This window comes from Bos grunniens, chromosome 7 (genome assembly GCF_055505025.1).
Source record: "Bos grunniens cultivar Pamir isolate PY7600 chromosome 7, Bosgru_T2T1.0, whole genome shotgun sequence".
In the NCBI taxonomy this organism is placed as follows: domain Eukaryota; kingdom Metazoa; phylum Chordata; class Mammalia; order Artiodactyla; family Bovidae; genus Bos; species Bos grunniens.
In genome coordinates, this window is record NC_141171.1 from 34234455 (window position 1) to 34258311 (window position 23857).

Genomic DNA, 23857 nt, shown 5'->3' on the forward strand with positions numbered 1-23857 from the left:
TCTCTTCACTCATCCTCACAGAAATCCAATATCTATCCCAGGACCTATTAAATTAACTATAAAATCTTTGCTGGAGTTGAGTTCTCAATAAAAAAGCATGTCTGTGAGGACATTTTACTCATTCTACCTCACTATTCCACAGAATGTTCCAGAATGCACATATATGACTTAAACAGGTCAATTTCTGTGAGCCTTTGAATTAACCATAATGACTTCTCTCAGTGACAAAAGAGGGTCTTACATGAAGAGAGATCTGAGTGTAAGAACTATGCTTGGTATGAGCTCCAGTTTAGGGATAGGGTTCACTTTCATGCATTGGAGAAGGAAATGGCAACCCACCCCAGTGTTCTTGCCTGGAGAATCCCAGGGACAGGGGAGCCTGGTGGGCTGCCGTCTATGGGGTCACAGAGTCGGACACGACTGAAGCGACTTAGCCGCAGCAGCAGCAGTATTTAGCCATAGGAAGTTCAACTTACTGTAGTTCAAAAACAAGAAAGGGTTGCAGAACCCAATTGAAGATGGTAACAATCTAGAGTGGAGGCAATTGAGTAAAAGGGAGGCAGTGACACCAAAGCTAAGCAGGGATCTAAGAGGGAAGGAAACAGGTCATACAGCGGGGGTATGGGGGTGAGGAAATCAGCCCAGAGCACAGCTGCTTCCCAGGTGGGACACACCCCCATCAGTTCTTAAAGACCTACCATAACAATGGTGACCTGCAGAAAACAGTCACGAGAGATGAAAGCTTTTCATTTTGAAGCTGTAGTGGCTCTCCATAGCCTCGTACTACCCAGAACCATCCTGTGCTGCTTGAACGGCACTTCCATCAACTTGTTTCTCAATTCTAGAATGTTGCCATTTTAAAAGGACATTTGCAATAGATCTCTCAATTGCCTCAGAGAATGGGGACCTATTGGGCACCAATCTGTTGTTTTCACACACATTCGCTTAGTGCTGGCTCCACCTCTCCCTAAATCACCTTCCCCACAACCATACCATCACTCTCACTTACAGCACCAGGAACCAATACACAATACTACCCAAAACTATCAAAGATTTAATTTTAAGCTCAAAAATGGTTTCAGGGGGTGGCAGAGTTGCTAATGCTGCAGGACCTAAGCTAATGATACTTGAACTTTAATGTGCACACAAACCTCCTAAAAATTTTTACTAAGATTATATAGTTCTGGAGTGATGAGTGCTTGCCTTTGTAACAACCACATGGGTGAGGTCAAAAGTTGCTGTTATGGATAACATCACTGACGCCGAGTGACTCAGAACCCCTATAACTTTCCAATAATCGTGGTGCTCCTTCAGATTAGAATTCAGCTTAGAATCACATTCTCTATAGCAAGGGTTCTAAAACTAGACTCCATGCATCTTCAGCTCTGATACCAGACTTCATAAATTCTAATCCCAGCTCTTCTGCTCACCTCCTGTGTAACAGAGCTCCTAACGCTCTCTGTGCTTCCATCTCGTTAGGGTACAGAATGAGTGTAACACAGGACCTGTCTCAGCAGGTCACTGTTGGATTGAACTGAGATGATTCATGTAACACATATCCCACAGTGCTGAGCAAGGTAGTCAAAGGACAAAGGTTAGTTGACCCTAGAGGATCCTGAAATGAACTTCAGGGTACTCTATGAAGGCTTCAAAGCTATTTCTAAAATATCCTACATGCTGATGTTTATTTCCCCTAGAGAGAATCTATGTCTTTCATTAGATTCTCAATGGGATAAATAACACTCCCCGCTAAAGTTTAAGAACTGTTGATTAAGAGTGACTGTGGGGCCCAGAGCTACCATGGTATCGAGAATACGGATCTAAGGAAAATGCACTGTCATGAGTCAAAGCCCTCAGGTTTGGGGTAAAGGCACAGGAGGACTGGGCAGTAGACTTAACTTTTTGCTATACTATATTACTTAGGATCACTACTGTGTTCACGCTCAGTCCCTAAGCCATGTCTCTTTGAGACCCCATGGACTGTAGCTCCCCAGGCTCCTCTGTCCATGACATTTCCCAGGCAAGAATACTGAAGTGGCTTGCCATTTCCTCCTCCAGGAGATTTTCCCAACCCAGGGATTGAACCCACGTCTCCTGTATTGGCAGGCGGGTTCTTTACCACTGAGCCACCAGGAAAGTCCAACGGTATCACTATTACCATAATCTTATTAACAGGTTTTTATCCATTGGGGTAAAGTTCTCCTGAGTATTCAGGTGTTCCAAGGACATAAAATGACATAATGTGAAAACTTTTCGAGATCACCAATGACCTCACATATATGACATGCTCAATTTTTAAACATCATCATCTTCATGCTTAGCATGCCCTACCTATGAGACCCCTATGGGGTCAGTTCCATCACAGCATGTCACAGAGTTGGGCAAAACAAAATGTTGATGAATGTCATCACCATACCAAACCTGTCCTGACTGCTCATTAGGACAGAGTCAGCTGTGAGCAACGTAGGCAGAAAAAACAGCTTCATTGTTCCTGAAGAACTTAAGCATCTACAAAGGCTAATGGCACATACCAAAGAAAACAGCAACAGAAAGCTGGAGAAAATTCAAAAAGCACACCCATAAACAAATTCATAAACAATAATCAAAGTTGAGAGAACAGTGTTTTGCTTTATTAATTACCTTGCTTACTGTTTAGTGAGCAAAAAGAAGCCCAGCTTCAGGGAAAGAAAAAAAAAAAAACAGAAGAAAAAAATTTTAATGTATGTATTATAGATACAATGTGAAAGCACTGAATGAAGAGTCAAAATGAAGAGCAACTCCTTCTGTTGCTAACACTAATTTAAAGCAAACCATATGACTACATTAAAACCTAACACACTGGAAGAGTCCTGATTTTTAATATTGTGAAAAAGGCATATGAAGGCAAATATATATGCAAAATAGAAGCCCTTGAGCATTGAAAGAAAATATATTGATTTACTGTTTTATAAGGTCTCAAGGTGAAAAAATGGTTTCACAAATACATGTCCTAAAATCCAAACCTGAGTTTGCTTTCAAATTATAGAAGTAAACACTATGTCACAATAGATCACCAAAAGGTGCACAAAACACAGTCATTTTCGTCAGGATTTCCACAGACCACAATATCCCTCCCGAATATGTGTGGATGGATACCATAAAATAATTTCTATCTTCACTCTTTACAAGGTGGCTAAAAATCATTCTAATAGCTAAGGTACTTTACTAAATTAGATAATCTGCTGAATTTGTCATAATTTTTAAGTCACTGTGCATACCATATTTGAATGGTTAACACTAAGACTCAAGCTTATATTCACTTTTATAAAAATTATCACACTAAGTAAAACCATTTTATAAGTTTTGGTATTGGCACTTTTTTCTTCTTAATCATAATCTCTCATCTGCCAGCTAATTTTATATTGTATCTAGTTATAAAAATATCACAGGGTTTTAAAAAATAAAGATTGTTGCAAATTGAGATGATTATGGGATATTTCAATTATACCAAATATAGGCTAAGACAAGCTTTTAATGACATTAAAATAAAGAAGAAACTGTTTGACAAAATTTTGCTTAAGTGTTACATACATTTGGCTTCCTTACATATAAATCTATGCTGGCACTGTCTTGAGGCATTCTATAGCGTATCCACTATACCCCTCCCTTGTATTCTTTTCTCAGAAAATCATTCTGGCCAACTTGGCCATAGAAGAATAGCTGGACCTTAAAGATGCTTTAGAAGTCAAATATATTTCTAATTCTTAAAATGTGTAGATTTATATCAAATCCCACTTTCTCTTCCTTGTCTGAGGGGCTCTCTGTTCTTTTGTTACAGAGGGTCCTTGAGCTATCTAGGAAGAATAAATTTCAACTTACTCAAATTTTTCCAAATGAAATGACATAGACTGATATCAATGAAGATTATCTATCTGATACCAATGAACACTCTTTACAACTAGAAAATTAGTACCACTGGCCCATGAGCTAGAATAGCAGGAATCTCAATTTCCATTTGTTGTTCAAAGAAGATAAAGAGGCTGAGTTCACCTTCAAAGCATCATCTAAATTAGGAAGACATTCTTTGCTGTAGGCCTACAGAAGGATTGAAATGGGAAAATATATCTGAAAATCATATATGTAATATGGAACAAATATCCAAAATATCTGAGGAACTTCCACAACTCAACAAGGAAACACAACTGATTTTTTAAGTGGGCAAAGGACTTGAATAGACATATCTCTAATGAAGATATAAAAATTGGCCAATAAGTATATGAAAAGATATACACTGTTACTAACTTAAAAAAAATTGCAGATCAATACCACAGTGAGATATTATCTCACACCTAATTAGGATGGCCACTACCAAAAGAACAGAAAATAACAAATGCAGGAGAGGACCCAGAGAGTTTAGAACCCCATGCATTTTTAGTGGTAATGTGAAATGGTACAGCCATTATAGAAAATAGTATAGAACCTCCTCAAAAAAATTAAAAATAAAATTACCACATGATCCAATAATCCCACTTCTGGGTATATATGCAAAATAATTCAAAACAAGATCTCAAAAATAAATCTGCACACTCTTGTTCATAGCAGAATCATTAACAATACTCAGGAGGTAGAAGCAAAGCAAACATTCCTTCACAGATGAACAGACAGACAAACAATGAAATATTACACAGCCTTAATAAAAGAAGTAAATTCTGTTACATTAGCTACAACATAAATGAATCCTGAGGACATGATGTCAAGCAAAATAAGCCAGTCACAAAAGGACAAATACTATATGATTCCTCTGATATGAAGTATCCAGAGTAGTTAAAAACCACAGAAACTTAAAAGTAGAAAAGTGGTTGCCAGTGTTGGTGGGACTGCAAACTAGTACAGCCACTATGGAGAACAGTGTGGAGATTCCTTAAAAAACTGGAAATAGAACTGCCATAAGACCCAACAATCCCACTACTGGGCATACACACCAAGGAAACCAGCATTGAAAGAGACACGGGTACCCCAATATTCATCGCAGCACTGTTTATAATAGCCAGGACATGGAAGCAACTTAGATGTCCATCAGCAGACGAATGGATAAGAAAGCTGTGGTACATATACACAATGGAGTATTACTCAGCCATTAAAAAGAACACATTTGAATCAGTTCTAATGAGGTAGATGAAGCTGGAGCCTATCATACAGAGTAAAGTAGGCCAGAAAGAAAAACACCAATACAGTGTACTAATGCATATATATGGAATTTAGAAAGATGGTAACAATAACCCTGTATACGAGACAGCAAAAGAGACACTGATGTATAGAACAGTCTTTTGGACTCTGTGGGAGAGCCGGGCGGGGGGGATGATTTGGGAGAATGGCATTGAAACATGTATAATATCATATAAGAAACGAATCGCCAGTCCAGGTTCGATGCAGGATACAGGAAGCTTGGGGCTGGTGCACTGGGATGACCCAGAGGGATGGTATGGGGAGGGAGGTGGGAGGGGGTTCAGGATTGGGAACATGTGTACACCCGTGGTGGATTCATGTTGATGTACGGCAACAACAATACAATACTGTAAAGTAATTAGCCTCTAATTAAAATAAATAAATTTAAATTAAAAAAAAAAGTGGTTGCCAAGAGCTGGAAGGAGGAAAGTGGGGGAATAAGTATTTAATGGGTATCGACTTTCAGTTCTGCAAGATGAAAAAATTCTAGAAATCTATTGCACAGCAATATGAATATACTTAATACCATTGAAATGTATGCTTTAAAGGACTAGGATGGTAAATTCAATGTTGTGTTTTCAATACAATTTTTAAAATACACACTGATGCCTGAGTACTAACCACAAAGAACATAATTTGTCTGAGATACAGACTGGACACTGGGAGTTTTTAAAGGGCCCTGTGAATCATCAGTGCCATACAGGACCATGGGCTAGTGTTGTCAGATGTTATGATTTCCCCAAGAGAAGGGAGAATCAAGAGTTTAATATAAACATTGGCATTTTTTTAAGTTATCAACTGATTTTTAAGATTCTATGACATCTACGATGGTCCGCTGGTTAAGAATCTGTCTGCCAACGCAGGGAACACGGGTTCGATCCCTGATGCGGGATGATTCCACGTGCCACAGGGCAACTAAGCCCACATGCTGAAGGGACTAAGCCTGCCCACTCCAGGGGCCATGCTCCACAAGGAGAGACACCACTGCAATGAGAAGCCCACGCAGTGCAACCAGAGAGTACCCCACTCACTGCAACTAGAGAAAGTCCACACACAGCAATGAAGACCCAATGCAGCCAAAAAATGAAAATAGTAAAAGTAAACAAATAAACTTCTATGCAAACCAAACACACCATTTACAGCTTCTTGGGCTACTGATCTCCAAGTTCTCTCCTAACTTAAAAGGTCTATGGATCTAAATTAAGTTTCCTGTCTCAGTAGGTAGCCTCCTTACCAGGGGGCTCTCCTCTGGCTTTTGAATCTTCCAACATGAAGTACTCATCAACAAAAAAGTCCGTAAGGACAATGGGGTGTCCCAAGGGGTTACAAGTCCTCAGCACGTGTAGATTAGCCTTTCAGTCAATAAGGCAGATTGGAGGTTTTTTAACAACTTTTTCTGGCAGAGAAACCTATTTTGGAGGGCAGGGAGGGTATCTATTTATTTCATTTCCAACTTAACAGAACCTTGTAGTTTAAGTTGAACAGCACATAGATTCCTAAGTACATTTACCATACAAAAGCTGAATTGCTTTGATGTAAGTAGGACTGGAGAAGTGGGAAGTGAATGAGTGAAATTTATTTCCTGCCTTCTCAGCAGGCTTTTCTGTTCTAAGCAAACTTAACTCCACAGAGCCTCCATCTAGGTTCAGAGCGAAAGGTTTAGGGGCTGGAGAAGGGAAAGCAGTGAGCCACATGTCTTCACGCCATGCTTGAGTAACAGCTGCTCTTATCCGCAGTACTGAGCTTCTACTGAAGCTTCTATTAGAAAAAGAGTTCAATTGCTTTAAAGAAAGAAGTTTAAAAAATCTTGACTTTGGGACTTGCTGGCAGCCCAGTGGTTAAAGCTTTGCCTTCAAATGCAGGGGGTGCGGGTTCAATTCCTGGTCAGGGACTTAAGATCCCACATGCCTTACAGCCAAAAAACCAAAACATAAAACAGAAACAACATTGAAATAAATTCAATAAAGAGTTTTAAAATGGTCTACATCAAAAAATATACTGCAATAAAAAAAAAAAAACCTTACCTAGAGAAGGGTGTTTAGAATGATCAATATTTCAGGTCACATCAGCAGAGAGAAAACTAACTGCAAGATAGAAAATATAAGCACCAATGAACAGTGAATAAATAGATGAAAAAGGTGGAATTCTAAGGTTATCCACTAAACCAAATGATATGTTATTGTTTATAACACAACTTCAACCTAGGCAAAGCACAAGTAGAAGTCAGCATGGGGATGTATGGCCCCTGAGCCCCATGTCCTGCTCCCTGAACCTCCATGTGTGCGACACTCCAGGCTGGACTTCACTGTTTGTGGGGGTGAAAAGCATGCTTAGCAGTGAGCACAACTAAAGGTTTGTAACAAGAAACTTGAAGAAAGAGTAAGAGAACCAAGATTATCCTGTTGAGATAAAAACACTAGAAAAGATTTAATATAAAAAAGGCTGCAGTTCAGTTCAGTTGCTCAGTCGTGTCCAACTCTGCAACCACATGGATGCAGCATGCCAAGCCTCCCTGTCCATCACCAACTCCCAGAGACTACTCAAACTCACGTCCATAGAGTCGGTGATGCCATCTACCCATATCATCCTCTGTCGTCCCCTTCTACTCCCACCTTCAATCTTTCCCAGCATCAGGGTCTTTTCTAATGTGACTCATCAGGTTCTTCACATCAGGTGGCCAAAGTATTGGAGTTTTAGTTTCAGCAAATATTCAGTCCTTCCAATGAATATTTAGGACTGATTTCCTTTAGGATGGACTGGTTGGATCTCCCTGCAGTCCAAGGGACTCTCAAGAGTCTTCTCCAGCACCATAGTTCAAAAGCATCAATTCTTCAGTGCTTGGCTTTCTTCATAGTCCAACTCTCGCATCTATACATGACTACTGAAAAAACCATAGCTTTGACTAGATGGACCTCTGTTGGCAAAGTAATATCTCTGCTTTTTAATATGCTATCTAGGTTGGTCATAACTTTTCTTCCAAGGAGTAAGCATCTTTTAATTTCATGGCTGCAGTCACGATCTGCAGTGATTCTGGAGCCCAAAAAAATAAAATCTGTCACTATTTCCACTGTTTCCCCATGTCTTTGCCATGAAGTGATGGGACCAGATGCCAAGATCTTAGTTTTCTGAATGTTGAGTTTTAAGCCAACTTTTTCACTCTCCTCTTTGACTTTATCAAGAGGCTCTTTAGTTCTTCACTTTCTGCCATAAGTATGGTGTCATCTGCATATGTGAGGTTACTGATATTTCTCCAGGCAATTTTCATTCCAGTTTGTGCTCCATCCAGCCCAGCGTTTCTCATGATGTACTCTGCATATAAGTTAAATAAGCAGGGTGACAACATACAGCCTTGACGTACTCCTTTCCCTATTTGGAACCAGTTTGTTGTTCCAAGTTCAGTTCTAACTGTTGCTTCTTGTCTTGCATACAGGTTTCTCAGGAGGCAGGTCAGGTGGTCTCGTATTCCCATCTCTTTAAGAATTTTCCATAGTTTGTTGTGATCCACACAGAAAGGCTGCAGAAGAAGCAAAATAAATAGGTTAATTGACTGTAACAAAATTTACTGTTCATGCATCAGATTTTCGTGGTATTGACTGATACTCAAGAATGAAAGAAAATATTTGCAAATTATACATCTGATAAAGGGTTAATACGCAGAATATAAACAGAACCCCTACAACTTGACAACAATTTTCAAATGGGCAAAGGACTTGAATAGAAATGTTTTCAAAGAAAATATACAAACGTCAAATAGGCACATGAAGAGATACTTTACATCTCTAATATTATGGAAATACAAATCAAAACCACAGTGAGATACCACTTCCCATCAGAATGGTTATCATAAAAAACAAACAAACAGAAAATAACTATTGGTGAAGACATGGAGAAATTGAACTACTGGAGGGAATATTAAACAGGGTCAGTCACTGTAGAAAATACTATGGCAGCTCCTTTAAAAATCAAAAATAGAATTACTATTTGATCCAATAACTCCACTTCTGAATATATACCGAAAAGAATTGAAAGCAAGCACTTGAAAAGATATTTGTCCACCCACTTTCATAGCAGTACCATTAACAATGTCCAAAAGGAGGAAGCAACCTAATTGTTCATCAACAGATGAATGGATGAAGAAAATGTGGTATACACCTACAATTAAACATTGCTGCTGCTAAGTCCCTTCAGTCGTGTCCGGCTCTGTGCGACCTCATGGACTGCAGCCTACCAGGCTTCTCCATCCATGGGATTCTCCAGGCAAGAACACTGGAGTGGGTTGCCATTTCCTTCTCCAACAATTAAACATTACGCAGCCTTAAAAAGGAAGGAAATTCTGACACATGCCACAACACAGATGAATCTCGAAGATACTATGTGTAGTAAAATAAGCCAGTCACAAAAGGATAAAAACTGTATAATCTCATTTATAAAAGATATCTATCAGAGTCAAATTCATAGAGACAGAAGGTAGAATGGTAGTTGCCAGGGGTTAGGGGAAGGGAGGAAAGAGGAGTTATTATCTAATGAGCACAAGCTTTCCATTTTCTGAGATGAAAAATGTCCTGGATGGAGATTAGTGATGACTGCACAACAATGTGAATGACTGAACTGTACACCTTTTTAGAAAATGGTTAAGATGGTAAATTATATGCTATGTATATTTTACCATAAAGAATTTAAATATTTTTAAAACAAAGACTACAACAATCATGAAACCTAGCTCATATGCCAAGTGAGTTTCAAGAGATGCCAGCCATATGGACTTCACGTATTTCTTCTTTACAATATCATTCCACTTCATCTGATGGACATGAGAATCTGTGGTCCACCAGGGTGAACTCTGGCTGCACCTGCAATGGCAGGCCTTCTCAGAGGGACTGTGAATTAGAGAAGAAAATCAATGGAAACAAGAAGGAAAGCTTAGAAGGACGGGTGGAACACAATGAGGTGAGCAGGCAGACTGAAAACATTTCAGGCCAAAAGGAGTTTAGAGAACCTGATGATTCTTGAACACTACTGGCAAAGCTACTGAAATTGACTGGTTTTATGAAGATCTCTACACCTTCTAGAACTAGCATCAAAAAAAATAAAAATAAAAAAAGATGCCCTTATCGTCATAGGGGACTGGAATAAAAAAGTAGGAAGTCAACAGATATACAGAATAACAGGCAACTTTGGCCTTTAAGTACAAAATGAAGCAAGTCAAAGGCTAACAGAGTTCTGTCAAAAGAACACACTGATCATAGCAAACACCCTTTTCCAGTAAGCCAAGAGATGACTCTACACAAGGACATCATCAGATTGATTATGTTCTTTAGAGCCGAACATGGAGAAACTCTATCCAGTCAGCAAAAACAAGACCCAGAGCTGATTGTGTAAGCCACACAATCAGACCATGAGCTCCTTACTGCAAAACTCATGTTTAAATTAAAAAAAAAAAAAATGATAAAAGCACTAAGCCATTCAAGCATGATCTAAATCAAATCCCTTATCATTATACAGTGGAGGTGACAAATAGATTCAAGGGATTAGATCTGATAGGGTGCCTGAAGAACTATGGAAGGAGGTTCATAACATTGTACAGGAGGCAGTGATCAAGAGCATCCCAAAGAAAGCAAAGTGGTTGTCTAAGGAGGCCTTATAAATAGCTGAGGAAAGAAGAGAAGCAAAAGGCAAAGGAGAAAGGGAAAGATATACCCAACTGAATGCAGAGTTCCAGAGAAGAGCAAGGAGAGATTAGAAGGGCTTCTTAAATGAGCAAGGCAAAGAAACAGAGGAACAAAACAGAATGGGAAAGACTAGAGATCTCTTCAGGAAAAGTGGAGATTCCAAGAGAACATTTCATGCAAGGATGGGCACAATAAAGGACCGAAAGGGAAAGGGCCTAAAAGAAGCAAAAAAGATTAAGAAGAGGTGGCAAGAACACGCAGAAGAACTGTACAAAAAAGGTCTAATGACCCAGATAACCACGATGATGTGGTCAATCACCTAGAGCCAGACATCCTGGAATGTGAAGTCAAGTGGGCCTTAGGAACCATAACTACAAACAAAGCTAGTAGAGGTGATGGAATTCTAGCTGATCTATTTCATATCCTAAAAGATGATGCTGTTAAAGTGCTACACTCACTATGTCAGCAAATTTAGAAAACAGTGGCCACAGAACTGGAAAAGATCAGTCTCATTCCAATCCCAAAGAAGGGCAATGCCAAAGAATGTTCAGTTGCACTCAATTCACATGCCAGCAAGATTATGCTCAAAATCCTTCAAGCTAGGCTTCAGCAGTACCTGAACCAAGAATGTCAGAAGTACAAGTTGCATTTCAAAGAAGCAGAGGAACCAGAGATTGAATTGCTAACACCTTTGCTAAAACCTCTGTGTGGATCACAGCAAACCGTGGGAAATTCTTAAAGAGATGGGAGCACAAGACCACCTTACCTGCCGTCTGAGAAACCTGCATGCAGGATAAGAAGCAACAAGTCAGAACCAGACACAGAACAATGATTGGTTCCAAATTGGGAAAGGAGTACATCAAGGCTGTATATTGTCACCCTGCTTATTTAACTTATATGCAGAGTACATCATATGGAATTCCAGGGTGGATGAAGCACAAACTGGAATCAAGATTCCTGGGAGAAATATCAACAACCTCAATATGCAGATGATACCACTCTAATGGCAGAAAGTGAAAAGAAACTACAGAGCCTCTTGATGAGGGTGAAAGAGGAGAGCAACAAAGCTGGGTTGAAATTCAACATTCAAAAAAACTAAGATCACGGCATCCAGTCCCATCCCTTTATAGCAAACAGAAGGGGGGAAAATGGAAATGGTGACAGATTTTATTTTCTTGGGCTCCACAATCACTGTGGACAGTGACTGCAGCTATGAAATTAAAAGATGCTTGCTCCTTGGAAAGAAAGCTATGACAAACCTAGACAGCATGTTAAAAAGCAACAACATCACTTTGCCAACAAAGGTCCATCTAGTCAAAGCTACGGTTTTTCCAGTAGTCATGTATGGATGTGACAGTTGGACCATAAAGAAAGCTAAGTGCTGAAGAATTGATGCTTTTGAACTGTGGTGTTAGAGAAGACTCTTGAGAGTCCCATGGACTGCAAGGAGATCCAATGGACCAGTCAATCCTAAAGGAAATCAACTCTGAATATTCATTGGAAAGGCTGATGCTGAAGCTCTAATATTTTAGCCACCTGATTCAAAGAGCAGACTCATTCGAAAATACCCTGATGCTGAGAAAGACTGAGGGCAGGAGGAGAAGGGGATGACAGAGGATAATTTGAACAAACTCTGGGAGATAGTGGAGGACAGGGGAGCCTGGCGTGCTGCAGTCCATGGGGTTGCAAAGAGATGGACAGGACTTGGTGACTAAACAGCAACAACTTATAACAGACACCAAGCTTCTTACCATGACAAAGGAGATAAAGGTCAACTGCTACAGTTTGTGAGAATGAAGTCTTTAGACTACTGCTGCTGCTGCTGCTGCTGCTGCTAAGTCGTTTCAGTTGTGTCCGATTCTGTGCGACCCCAGAGACGGCAGCCCACCAGGCTCCCCTGTCCCTGGGGTTCTCCAGGCAAGAACACTGGAGTGGGTTGCCATTTCCTTCTCCAATACATGAAAGTGAAAAGTGAAAGTGAAGTTACTCAGTCATGTTCGACTCTTCGCGACCCCATGGACTGCAGCCTACCAGGCTCCTCCGTCCATGGGATATTCCAGGCAAGAGTACTGGAGTGGGTTGCCATTGCCCTAGCAAGACAAAAGTGTAGACATTAGGGGCTGTTTATCAGATAATTAATCATACAGACAGAAACTAAGGCATCTTCTAAAAACACACGGATGTTGAAAAAATCCTACAGTTTGAGATAGCAATGATTTCATACATTTTATAATACTAGACAGTCTGTCCCCACTGACTCTGAAAAAATTCAAGATTCTGACTTCTTTTCAGCCTCTCTGCTTCAGATGGCTTTGAGAAACTCAGACTTGCTTGGCAGGACAGTTGCTACCATTAAACATGCTTACAGAAGTGTAAATATCAATGAATAATGAATAATGTAAAACTAGCAATGAATAAAGGACATACCAAATTTGATACTCACAGGAATTGAAAACTAACAGCAAATTAACAACAAGTAAGAGAAAATGCCAACAAAGCAATCTGGAAAAAGCCCCCCACAATTTAGTTATAAATGGAAAAAAAAGAATTTTCAAGAAAACATTGTGTCAATGAAGCTTTTGGCAAGATTTAAGTATATATTTTCAATCCTTGAAACAACCAGCTTCAGGAGCAGACAGAAAGCTCTCAAGTCCATGGTGGTGCCAGAGAATCCAAGTCCCAACTGTGCCTGGGGTGAGCAGTGAAGGAAGAAGATAAAAGCCTGCCACCTTATGGGGTGTGAGAAGAGCTGCCAATGAGCTGCAGCTGCAAGCAGCCCCCCAATCCACTGGTGGCACTCTGGTAACCAGACACCTGATCACAATGCCTGAAGCACACGCTGAAAGGATGTTCTACATCCAAAGACATGCCAGGCCTCAGAGGCAAAGGCCTGTCCAGGTGCGCAAAGTGTAACTGACCTACATGCTTTTCCTCTTTTTATTGAAACTCTACTTGGCTTCAAGTCACTGAATGTTCATATCATAAAAGCTATGTTCCATTTCATAGAAACAGCCATCTCAAGGACTGGGGTTTAGACAAACAATGTACTTCACGATAACCATCCATGAGACCCACATCACTATTGTTTCTCAGCATTCAACCTTCCTAAATCCTCCTAGACAAAGGCTACATTTTACCCAAAAGACATCTATCCATTCACAGGAGCAGGGCTTCATGGGGGAGCAATTACTCACACGGCCTCTGCCTCTCCAACACGTTTCTTGTGAGTAGAGGTCACCATGGCTTAATACACTTTCTGTGTAGAATATGGAGAGGAATAAAATTGCATTTTGTAATCAGGTCTATATTTGCCCTTGTGACATAGCAACAGAGGAGTGTTGTTTTTTTTTTAATAAAATGTAATCAACTCAATTTGATGAAACAGACACAAGATTATGGAAAGAACAACTATCCCAAACTCAGAGAAGGTGTGGACTTCTCACTGTTCATTATTTCAGCAATTTTAAAGTGTTTTGAGATTCCAGTCTGTGAAATTTCTTTCTAATCCAAGACAAAGACTTGGACTCCCTCCAAAATTTTTTAAAGAAAACATGGATTCAAAGCTAATGCCAATCAGTCACAAAGGGTGATGTGGCTTTTATAGTGAGACACAGATCTGAACATGTAGTGAACATAGCTTTATCACTTATTAGTTACATGACCTGACATGAGTTTCTTTATCTTTCTGAGTCTCAATCTCCTGTCTGTAAGATGGTGCTGATAATGCTCACTTCTGCTGCTTGTGAAGATATCATATGAAGTAATGAAGTCTAGATTACCTGGCAGAGAGCCAGGCATATGGTAAATGTTGTAAAAATTGAAGGTAAAAGGTTAGGAAATTTCTAGCTTCTGTTTGTTCTGAGGAGGAGGAGGAGAATGGGGAGAGAAAGAAAGAAAAGAAGTATCATAGCACAATGCACTGACATCCCTAAGATATGCTGCTATCTTAATATCCTTTCTAACAGAAAGAAAAAATAGAATCAAATACCCATTGTATGCAGCCACCTCATAAAGTAGGTATAGGACTCCCACCATATCATCAGATGCCAAATGGTTCCACTGTATTTGACTTGAACTTGTACTCAGATCATTCAGACACAAGGATAAAATTATTTATTAAACTAAAGAGAATTTAAAGATGACTTTTACCCCCAGTCTCCATACTAAGGGCTAAAGAACTTCCATATTTGTCTCCCTTTTCCACTCACTTTGGACATCCTCTGCTCCACTAAGATGCATTTATCCTATTTCCCTCTCCTTCATCTGTGTTTGGGGGAATTAAAAAGAAAACATTTTTGTGTTGGTCCAGTCTTTTGAACCATTTTTAATCAGTTTTCTTCATATCTCCTCATAGAATGGTAACTTTAGCCAAGCCTTGAAGGTAAACTGCTGCCAACTAACAAATTCAAAACAAGCCCAAGGTCAGCAGCACACCAGTGAGGCCAAGGTTCACTATTTGGAGGTCAGAACAGTTTGACATGAAAATGAAAAGGAGGGTAATCAGTTAATGAATCTGGCACAGTAGCATCCACCAGGAGAGGGGAGAACAAAACACTGGATGAGTTCAGAAACTAAGGAGACATTATAAACAAATAGGGTCATTGCCTGCATGTTCCTGCTTCTCTCCATCATGTGTGAATGTCCTTTGAATCCTATCATTAAAGAGTGCAACCCTTTGCAGCTCTGGGAGGCTTGAATGCCCCCAATGAAATGCCAGCATCAGTGAAACTCTAATAGCATTCCACCTGCAGCACCTGTGCCAACAAGTGGTACCAGGCTTCAGACAAGCTGAAGGGCCTGCATGTGCTGAAGATGGAACAGTTGGGCCAGCCAGTGGTCATTTGCTGAATGGTTCCTGTAGTCCCAGCTTGAGCTGAAAAGGAAACTCTACAGAGATAGTTAACTCAGAGCCTCCATACAAAAAACCTCTGTCATCGAAACAACTTTGGATGATACGCCTACCTTCTCCACTGTGGCAAATGATGACAAAGACTGCCACCAGAGAGAGTGACGACAGTAGTCAACACATCCTTCTGAAGTGACGCAAGGCACCTCCGTCCCCACTGGCTCGGGTTGTTAAACAACATCTGGCCCAGAACCAGAGTCATTTACCCAACCCCTTCCTTGGAATAAAATGAACACTTGGTTATTCACAGTGCATTTTATCCTGTTCCACTGAGCGGTATTTTAGCTACCAGCTTGTTTTATCTATTGATTGTACATATTCTCTCATTGCATCTACTCTACAAAGTCTCTAAGTATTGTTATCAAAAGAAAAATGAAAAAATGTGTTTTCTAGAACAGTGTGGCAGAAACCTTCAAACCACCCAACTAACTTTAAAGTACTTTGTAACTGCCAGAATTATCCCAGTGGGTACAAGTATATATTACGGAAATAATGTGTGTTTCAATAAAATGTTGTTTGTTTGTATGCATTGGCAAAACATGTCTTCTCACCATATGTAATTATTAGTTAGCTATTAAAGTTCTTTAACAACTATTAATCAAACTATTTCTTAAGATAGGTTCTTCTGAAGATTCATATCCACTAAACATCACTGATATGAATCCCACCCTATACCGGAAGGTCTCAATAAAAGGAAAGAAGAAGATTGTACATATAGAAAGTCTGTATTCACACCTGCCCTCCAAAACTAATACATCAATAAAGCTAATAAACCACTTGAAAATAAAAATAAAAAGAGATCCTTCCATGCTCCATGCCCACCAGATCTCACATTGTCCTACTTCTATCCTCAGCTTTGTCTTCCATTTCCAGATCTTTGCCCATCTTTTGGGAATCTGAACTTATCTTCTGAATGAGAAAACTAAATGCCTTCAGTGAATACTCACCCCTATATCTTTCTTATTGCACACACCCTGCCATATAATTTCCAGGTGACCAGCTTATCAGTCCTTCCCCAACTCCCCACGATGAGGGGAGGGGAATGTCCAAATTTTCCCATGAGAATGAGATTAGATTCAAAGAGCCATCTAAACTTTCAGGCTAGTATAGATTGTTCTGGATTTCACTCTTAGAGGATAAGGATCTCTTTAAATGATGGTCCTTTAAAATGTTATTGTTGGCAATGCACTTTAGGGAAAAACATATGACACTGTGTTTCCTACAGACACTTTACAGTCTACAAGCTGAGTTGGTTAATACTTAATATTCAGCACAATGTGATAGCCCAAAAGCTAATAAGAAGATAATTATGAATGACTTCATAGCCTAAGAGAGTGGCTTACAATTCCATCCTATTACTGGTTCTGTCCTCCGAACCTAAGGATTATTCCTGCACATAACTTTACACTTTGATTTTTTATCATTACCAAGCCATCAGACATGGACTAGGAGCAAAGTCAAAGTAATAAGTTATATCCCAATATTATTTTTTGAGCAACAAACAATTTCCACTTGAATGAGATGAATTTAACTTTACACCAAAGTCCATGATGCAGCTCTAGGCTGAAACTTCAATGCTGTAATCCACTTACTGGAGGCTTAGTTCATTAGATTCCTAGACTTCAGCACAGAGAGAGACCTTGAGCTCTACCCTTCAGGTCTGCCTCTGAGTTACTATGTAATCATGCCTAAGTCACATTTTAATTTGCTACTTTTTATCCACTTGTAAAATGGCAATAATTCAAATTCTCCAAGTCATGGACCTCATTTTAGGATTTATTTTTAAGCTGTTTCTAGAAGCCCTGAAATTCTACATAGCTGTTTCAGGTGTTACATACAAATAATTTGGTCCAATTTTTTATTTTTAGTGTATATTTTAACACTGTGGGAATAGTCTAGGAGTCATTAACTAACACAAGATATATAAAAGATTTTAACACATATTAGTGAACTCTCCTGCAAGATATCTGGTTCACTCATTCTTATCTGCTGCTGCTGCTGCTAAGTCGCTTCAGTCATGTCCGACTCTGTGTGACCCCTTAGACAGCAGCCCACTAGGCTCCTCTGTCCCTGGGATTCTCCAGGCAAGAATATTGGAGTGGGTCTCCATTTCCTTCTCCAATGCATGAAAGTGAAAAGTGAAAGTGAAGTCGCTCAGTTGTACCCGACTCTTAGTGACCCCATGGACTGGAGCCTACCAGGCTCCTCCGTCCATAGGATTTTCCAGGCAAGAGTACTGGAGTGGGGTGCCACTGCCTTCTTATCTGCAAACCTCAGTAAAAAAAATCTAAAACCAATTTACATATGAATGACATTACTTCGGTTGAGTTCAATTCAGTGGCTCAGTCACGTCCAACTCTTTGCAACCCCATGAACTGCAGCACACCAGGCCTCCCTGTCCATCACCAACTCCCAGAGTCTACCCAAACCCATGTCCATTGAGTCAGTGATGCCATCCAACCATCTCATCCTCTGTTGTCCCCTTCTCCTGCCCTCAATCTTTCCCAGCATCAGGGTATTTTCAAATGAGTCAGCTCTTCGCATCAGGTGGCCAAAGTATTGGAGTTTCAGCTTCAACATCAGTCCTTCCAATGAACATCCAGGACTGATCTCATTTAGGATGGACTGGTTAGATCTACAATATGTTATTTATCAATAAGGGTCATTTTTTTTTAATAACAGAATTCCTGGTTTACTATCATTTCTAAAGAAATGTAATCAAGTTCTCTCATATGTCAAAGACCTTATCAAGGCTTACAGGCTAAACCAGTCCATCCTGGGCATGCACACTACCTATTCTTACCATGGTACCTTTGGGCAATGAGGCAAGGTGATGCTAGTGGTGCCGTGAGAAACTATTAGAGCCAGGTTACAAGGCCTGGTTGGCTAATGGTAGATTTTGTAATCATCTTGAGAATCATGATGGATTTTTAGGGTAACAATAGCTTTCTGGATCATAAAGGGTTAGACCCAGATACACCATTCTGGGTTTCATGCAACTGGATGGAGTCTCAGAGAGTGGAGAATCCATGTTCCTTGAACATCTCACACTCTGAGCTTTTGGTACAATTTGCTAAGTACACATCCTTCACACTTATCATAGCAAACTGTTCCATCTTTAAGATTTATATGATAAGCGAACTCAGTTTTCCCATATCCATAACCAGTTCTACAGTATATGCCCCTCCCATTTATGTATCATGTAAAACTCAAACTCATCTACCTGGAAGATAGTCTTATCACATCATAGTTGACTATTCAGTAACTAATTTCCAAAGATACTGTCTTATTATTATTAAATTATAAATCTTTCAGTACTTATTAGAAGTTTTTTGTGCTTCTCTGACTTTGATGCTAATGATATGAAATACAAGTAATAGTTATTGTTGGTGATGCAATTTTTGAAGCAGAATTTCCTACTATAGCTCCTTTGGGTTTCTGGATAAATAAATTGCAGAGTGTCCTGAGAGCACACAGCAGTCTGTTACCATTAGGAACTACCTGCCTATAGAATCAGTATTTTCATAATGTAGTTTATATTTTGGAGTTCTACAGAAAATTATATTTGTAAAAGGAATCAGTTACTGGGGGGAAAATGTTTGGCAACTGCTATTCTGAAGATACAACGACTGTCATTATTTGCAAGTCATCCTGATAAGTAGAGCCAAAACATTCAACGTGCAATCCACACTGTATTTTGTCCAAGCTGTGAGTAGTCATCATAAGGTAAGACAGGGGGACTGCTTACCTTGTGCCAACCAAAGACAAAGATGGAACAGCTCTCCAAAATCAAGTACATGGTCAATGCATGAAGCTAGAAAAAATATGTTTCATGTAGTAGTTGTTCGGTCACTAAGTCGTGTCCAACTCTTTGTGACCCTGTGGACCGGAGCATGCCAGGCTCCTCTGTCCATGGGAATTTCCAGGCAAGAATACTGGAATGGGTTGCCATTTTCTTCTCCAGGGGATCTTCCTGACCCAGGAGTCAAACCTGCATCTCCTGCAGGTGGATTCTTAACCACTAAGCCACCAGGGAAGCACATTAAGAAACTGCATATTAAAACAATAGTTAGATACCACTACCCACTTATCAGAATGGTCAAAATTTGTAACACTGGGGAAGACACGAAATTTGAGTTTCATCTAATGATCACTGGTTGTCATTCATTAAACAGTTCTTATGTGCCAGGCAGGTACTGCACCAATGGTCCAGTGGCCATGACCTCATTTAATGCCCTCAACAATCTTATCGTCATCATCACCAGTTTAGAGATGAGGAAGTTGGCTGAGAGGGATTAAGTAATTTACTAAAGTAATAGATACCAACCCAGGTCTTTCAGTTGCCAAAATATTTGCTCTTTCTGCCTCCCACTCTTTTCAAAGGTCCCTAGATGGACAGATATATTTTCTTTAGCTTGAGTATGTCATTAGCTCTGGAAATTCTCTCTCAAAAACATCACAGTCCACCCTTTACAGAGAAAGACCTGTGTCCTGGTATCTTTGAAATTCCAGCCTGTGTACCAGAAATGGAGAGACTCCCTGTGTGGTGGCCCTGCAACTCCCGCCATGTGGACTTCGACAAGAAGCTCTCAGTTAGTGCTCTGCACCTGGCCCTTGGTGGTTATCACTTTCAAAGAGCTACAGGCACCATGACTTACGAAACCAGCTCTGCTACCGTTTCCTTTCCTGTCTGATTCCCATCCACTCCACATGGTCATGGATGGGGTAGTTTCTCTTTTGTAGCATCACTGCAGCCTGACTTTTCTTTCACCTCTCCATATTCCACATTCCACCAAGTAGCAGTTTAATTCTAAGACCACCGGTCAGAACTTTAAAACAGATTTTCAAAGAACATCTGACTGCTAGAACTTCAAATAGCTCAAGTATAACCATTTTCTTCAATAAACCTAAATTCTATTTTAAATTGTATTTTGAATAAAATAATAGTTTACACTCACTTGTGTCGGTCCCTTTTTACTTCTGAATCTCCAAGTCATTCTTAAAACCTTCAGACTTTAAGTCTTCTCATGTTATCACAGTCCATTTTTAATTACTGGTATCAAAAGGAAGGGATTATCACAGGGGAAAAGGCTTCTATGCTATTTTACCAGCTTAATTTCTAGACAAAAGCTTTGAAATGGTCAACACAAAGAAAAAATGTGAGTTCAAATAAGCCACAAACCAGGAAGACAGTCCAAGAATTAGCAATGAAGGTCAAATTCAAGCACAATAAACCCACAGAGAATACTGATGTGTTTTGTTGTAGTGACATTTCATAGTTAATTGGTAGTTTGTTAAAGATTACATCTCTGAGATCAAAAGGGACAGTGCTGAAAAACACTCAGAAGGAGAAAGCAAGAAGGCTCTACAAACAGTAGGTGTTTGGAAACTAGAAATGGTACCAAGTGACTAATAAGGAAGGAAGAGAAGCAGCTTATCACTTCTCAGAGAACTTTGTGACTTTCAAACCAGAGTGTTGTGGGCAGAATCTGATCAGAGGCCTCTAGGATACATTTTCATCCTCATGAGGTTAGGGATCAGGAAGAGGAGAGGGTAAGGAGGACCAGTAGCTATAAAGCTGTGAGTTAGAAAGGGCTTTCAGTGTTATTTACTTCCCACATCCTGCTCCAGAATCCCTCGAATTCTCACTTTCTCCATCAGCTTCTGTTTCCACCCAGATGTTACATGTGCCAGACCCCTTTCTACAGCAATGGCCCTTACAGGTCTTGAGTTAATTTAAAATAATACAAGGAAAGATCTGGTTTCCCTGGTGGCTCAGCGGTAAAGAATCCACCTGAGATGCAGGAAATGCAGAAGACAAGGGTTTGATCCCTGGGTCAGGAAGATCCCCTGGAGAAGGAAATGGCAAACCACTATAGTATTCTTGCCTGGACAATCCCAGGGACAGAGACAGCCTGGTGGACTATAATCTGTTGGGTTGCAAAGGGTCAGACACAACTGAGCACACACACACACACACTCACACACAAATATTTCATTGATTTCATGTTGCTGTTAATGAAAATAAGGCATGACATTCCAAAAGAGAAACAAAAACCAAAAATACTCACAGCCTCAGTTGAATCCAGTGACTACATGGTCTCAGGTATGACCTGGCCCCACAACAGAAGAATTTGAGCTTATTGTCAAAAACCACTATACACAATCACCTAAGTGACTTTACTAAAGCACAATCTGACAGCGTCACTCCTCTGCCATCACAAACTTCAGCGAACCCCCATTGCCCACAGAACGAAATCTAAATGACAGAGCCCTGCCTCTCTTTCTAGCCACATCTCCTATCATCCCCCACCTCAGATTTCACGCCCCAGCCATACTTTTGAACACACAATATTCTCCTTAAGGATTCTATATCGAGTGGTCCCTCTGCTTGAAACTGTCTTTCTTCCCTCCATCTTTGCCTGGAAAGGTCCTGGAAAATTTCTACTCACCCTGCAGATCTCCAATATCACTTCCTTCGAGAAGTCCCTCTGGGCCGGAATGGGTGTCAGCATGGCGGCGGCCTTGGCTCGGCTCGGACTCTGCTCGGTCAAGCAGGTTCGGGTTCAGTTCTGTTCCTTCAGGAAGAACTTGGAATCGACGAAGACCTTCCACCAGGCAGTGAGCAGCGAGAAAGTTCGCTGTACGAACCTCAACTGCTCAGTGATTGTAGAAATGAGGCACAACGGCTCCGAGCCTTGCGTGGACGTACTGTTCGGAGACGGGCATTGTTGATTATGCGCAGCGCGCACCTCACCGCCCACACCGCCCAGGAAATGCTCACGGCCTTCGCCTCCCACATCCAGGCCAAGGGCACGGCAGGAAGCAGGGACAAGCCGAGCGCCAGTACCAGGCGCTGACAGCACAGAAGAAACCAACAGATTTTAACCTAAGACTGCTATGGACACTTATTTAAGAAGAACTCAATTACTCCAATCACTATCTGGAGGGCCAGGGAACGCCAAAAAATGGAAAGAGGCCTGTGACTGCTAACATAACCAGTGTTTCTGGGATGAGGAAAGATAGGAGGGGTGTGGACAAATGTGAATTTATTTCAGTTTCTTACCATCACTTACTGCTTAACCCTTTTGAATTTGGCTTCTCCCTCCACTACTCAAGGTACCTCTTACTCTTATTATAAATGCTGTTTTCTCAGTCCTCATCTTTCCATTTCTGTAGCATGTGCCACTCTTAATTCATTCCTTGTGGAACTTTTCTTCCTCTGGGGTCCTTTTTCTTCTCTTAACCATAAACATGTACTACTCTCCTTTGTCTTATTTTTGGGACATCTTGTCTTCTGTCATGACTTGAACTATCCTCTTGGGTTAAACCCTACATTTCTGTTTGGCTCTAATCTTAAATTCCGTGCTATGTAGTCAGGGTACCTACTACCAAATTTCTCCAAATTATAGCAACACTCTTTGTCCAAAATAAAACTGATAATCTTGCATACTGTCTATAACGACCCTTGAACAATGACAGGTTTGAATTGCAGAAGTCCTCTTACATGCCTATTTTTAAAATAAATACTACATTACTACATGCAAAAAAAGAAGTCCCTCTGGGTTTTCCATTCCCTATCCCACCACTGGGCTTAGATAAATCAGCCCTCCTGCTTACACCCACAAAGATCCACTTCCTTGGTTAAGTGCCTTACTTCCTATGTTGCAATTGCCTATTTCTTTATCAGTCTTTTTGACTGAAATATACACTCCTTAAAGACTGAGAATTCATTTTCTTCACTATTGTATCCCCAAACCTAACAGAGTACCTGACACATGGTAGTATCTCAGCAACCCACCTTTTGGGTTTTGGGTGAATGAACAACACGCTGGCCATCTATATAAGGTCAACCCCTATTCCCTCCCTCCCTCTCTTATCTGTGACCCAAATTAAAGCCCAGTACTTCTGGTTGTCCTTCCTGGTCCTGGAGCATTTTTAAAATTACAGCAACGTCCTTCCCATCCTAGACACCTCCACTTCCGGTCATTTGTTCTCCCTGGCTCTAGTAAAACTAGTGTTACTTAAATTTGACCAGTCTTCTCCCGCTACATCTGAAATCCTCTGAGCCAGGTGT

The 23857-nt window shown here is 40.4% G+C and overlaps 1 pseudogene across 1 annotated transcript; it reads left to right on the forward strand.

The window, feature by feature from the left end:
• The first annotated feature begins 22293 nt into the window (after positions 1–22293).
• Positions 22294–22938, forward strand: LOC147369020 (large ribosomal subunit protein mL53 pseudogene; annotated as a pseudogene). The gene has a single exon (XR_015167127.1). The product of XR_015167127.1 is annotated as a large ribosomal subunit protein mL53 pseudogene (transcript).
• The last annotated feature ends 919 nt before the right edge of the window (positions 22939–23857 follow it).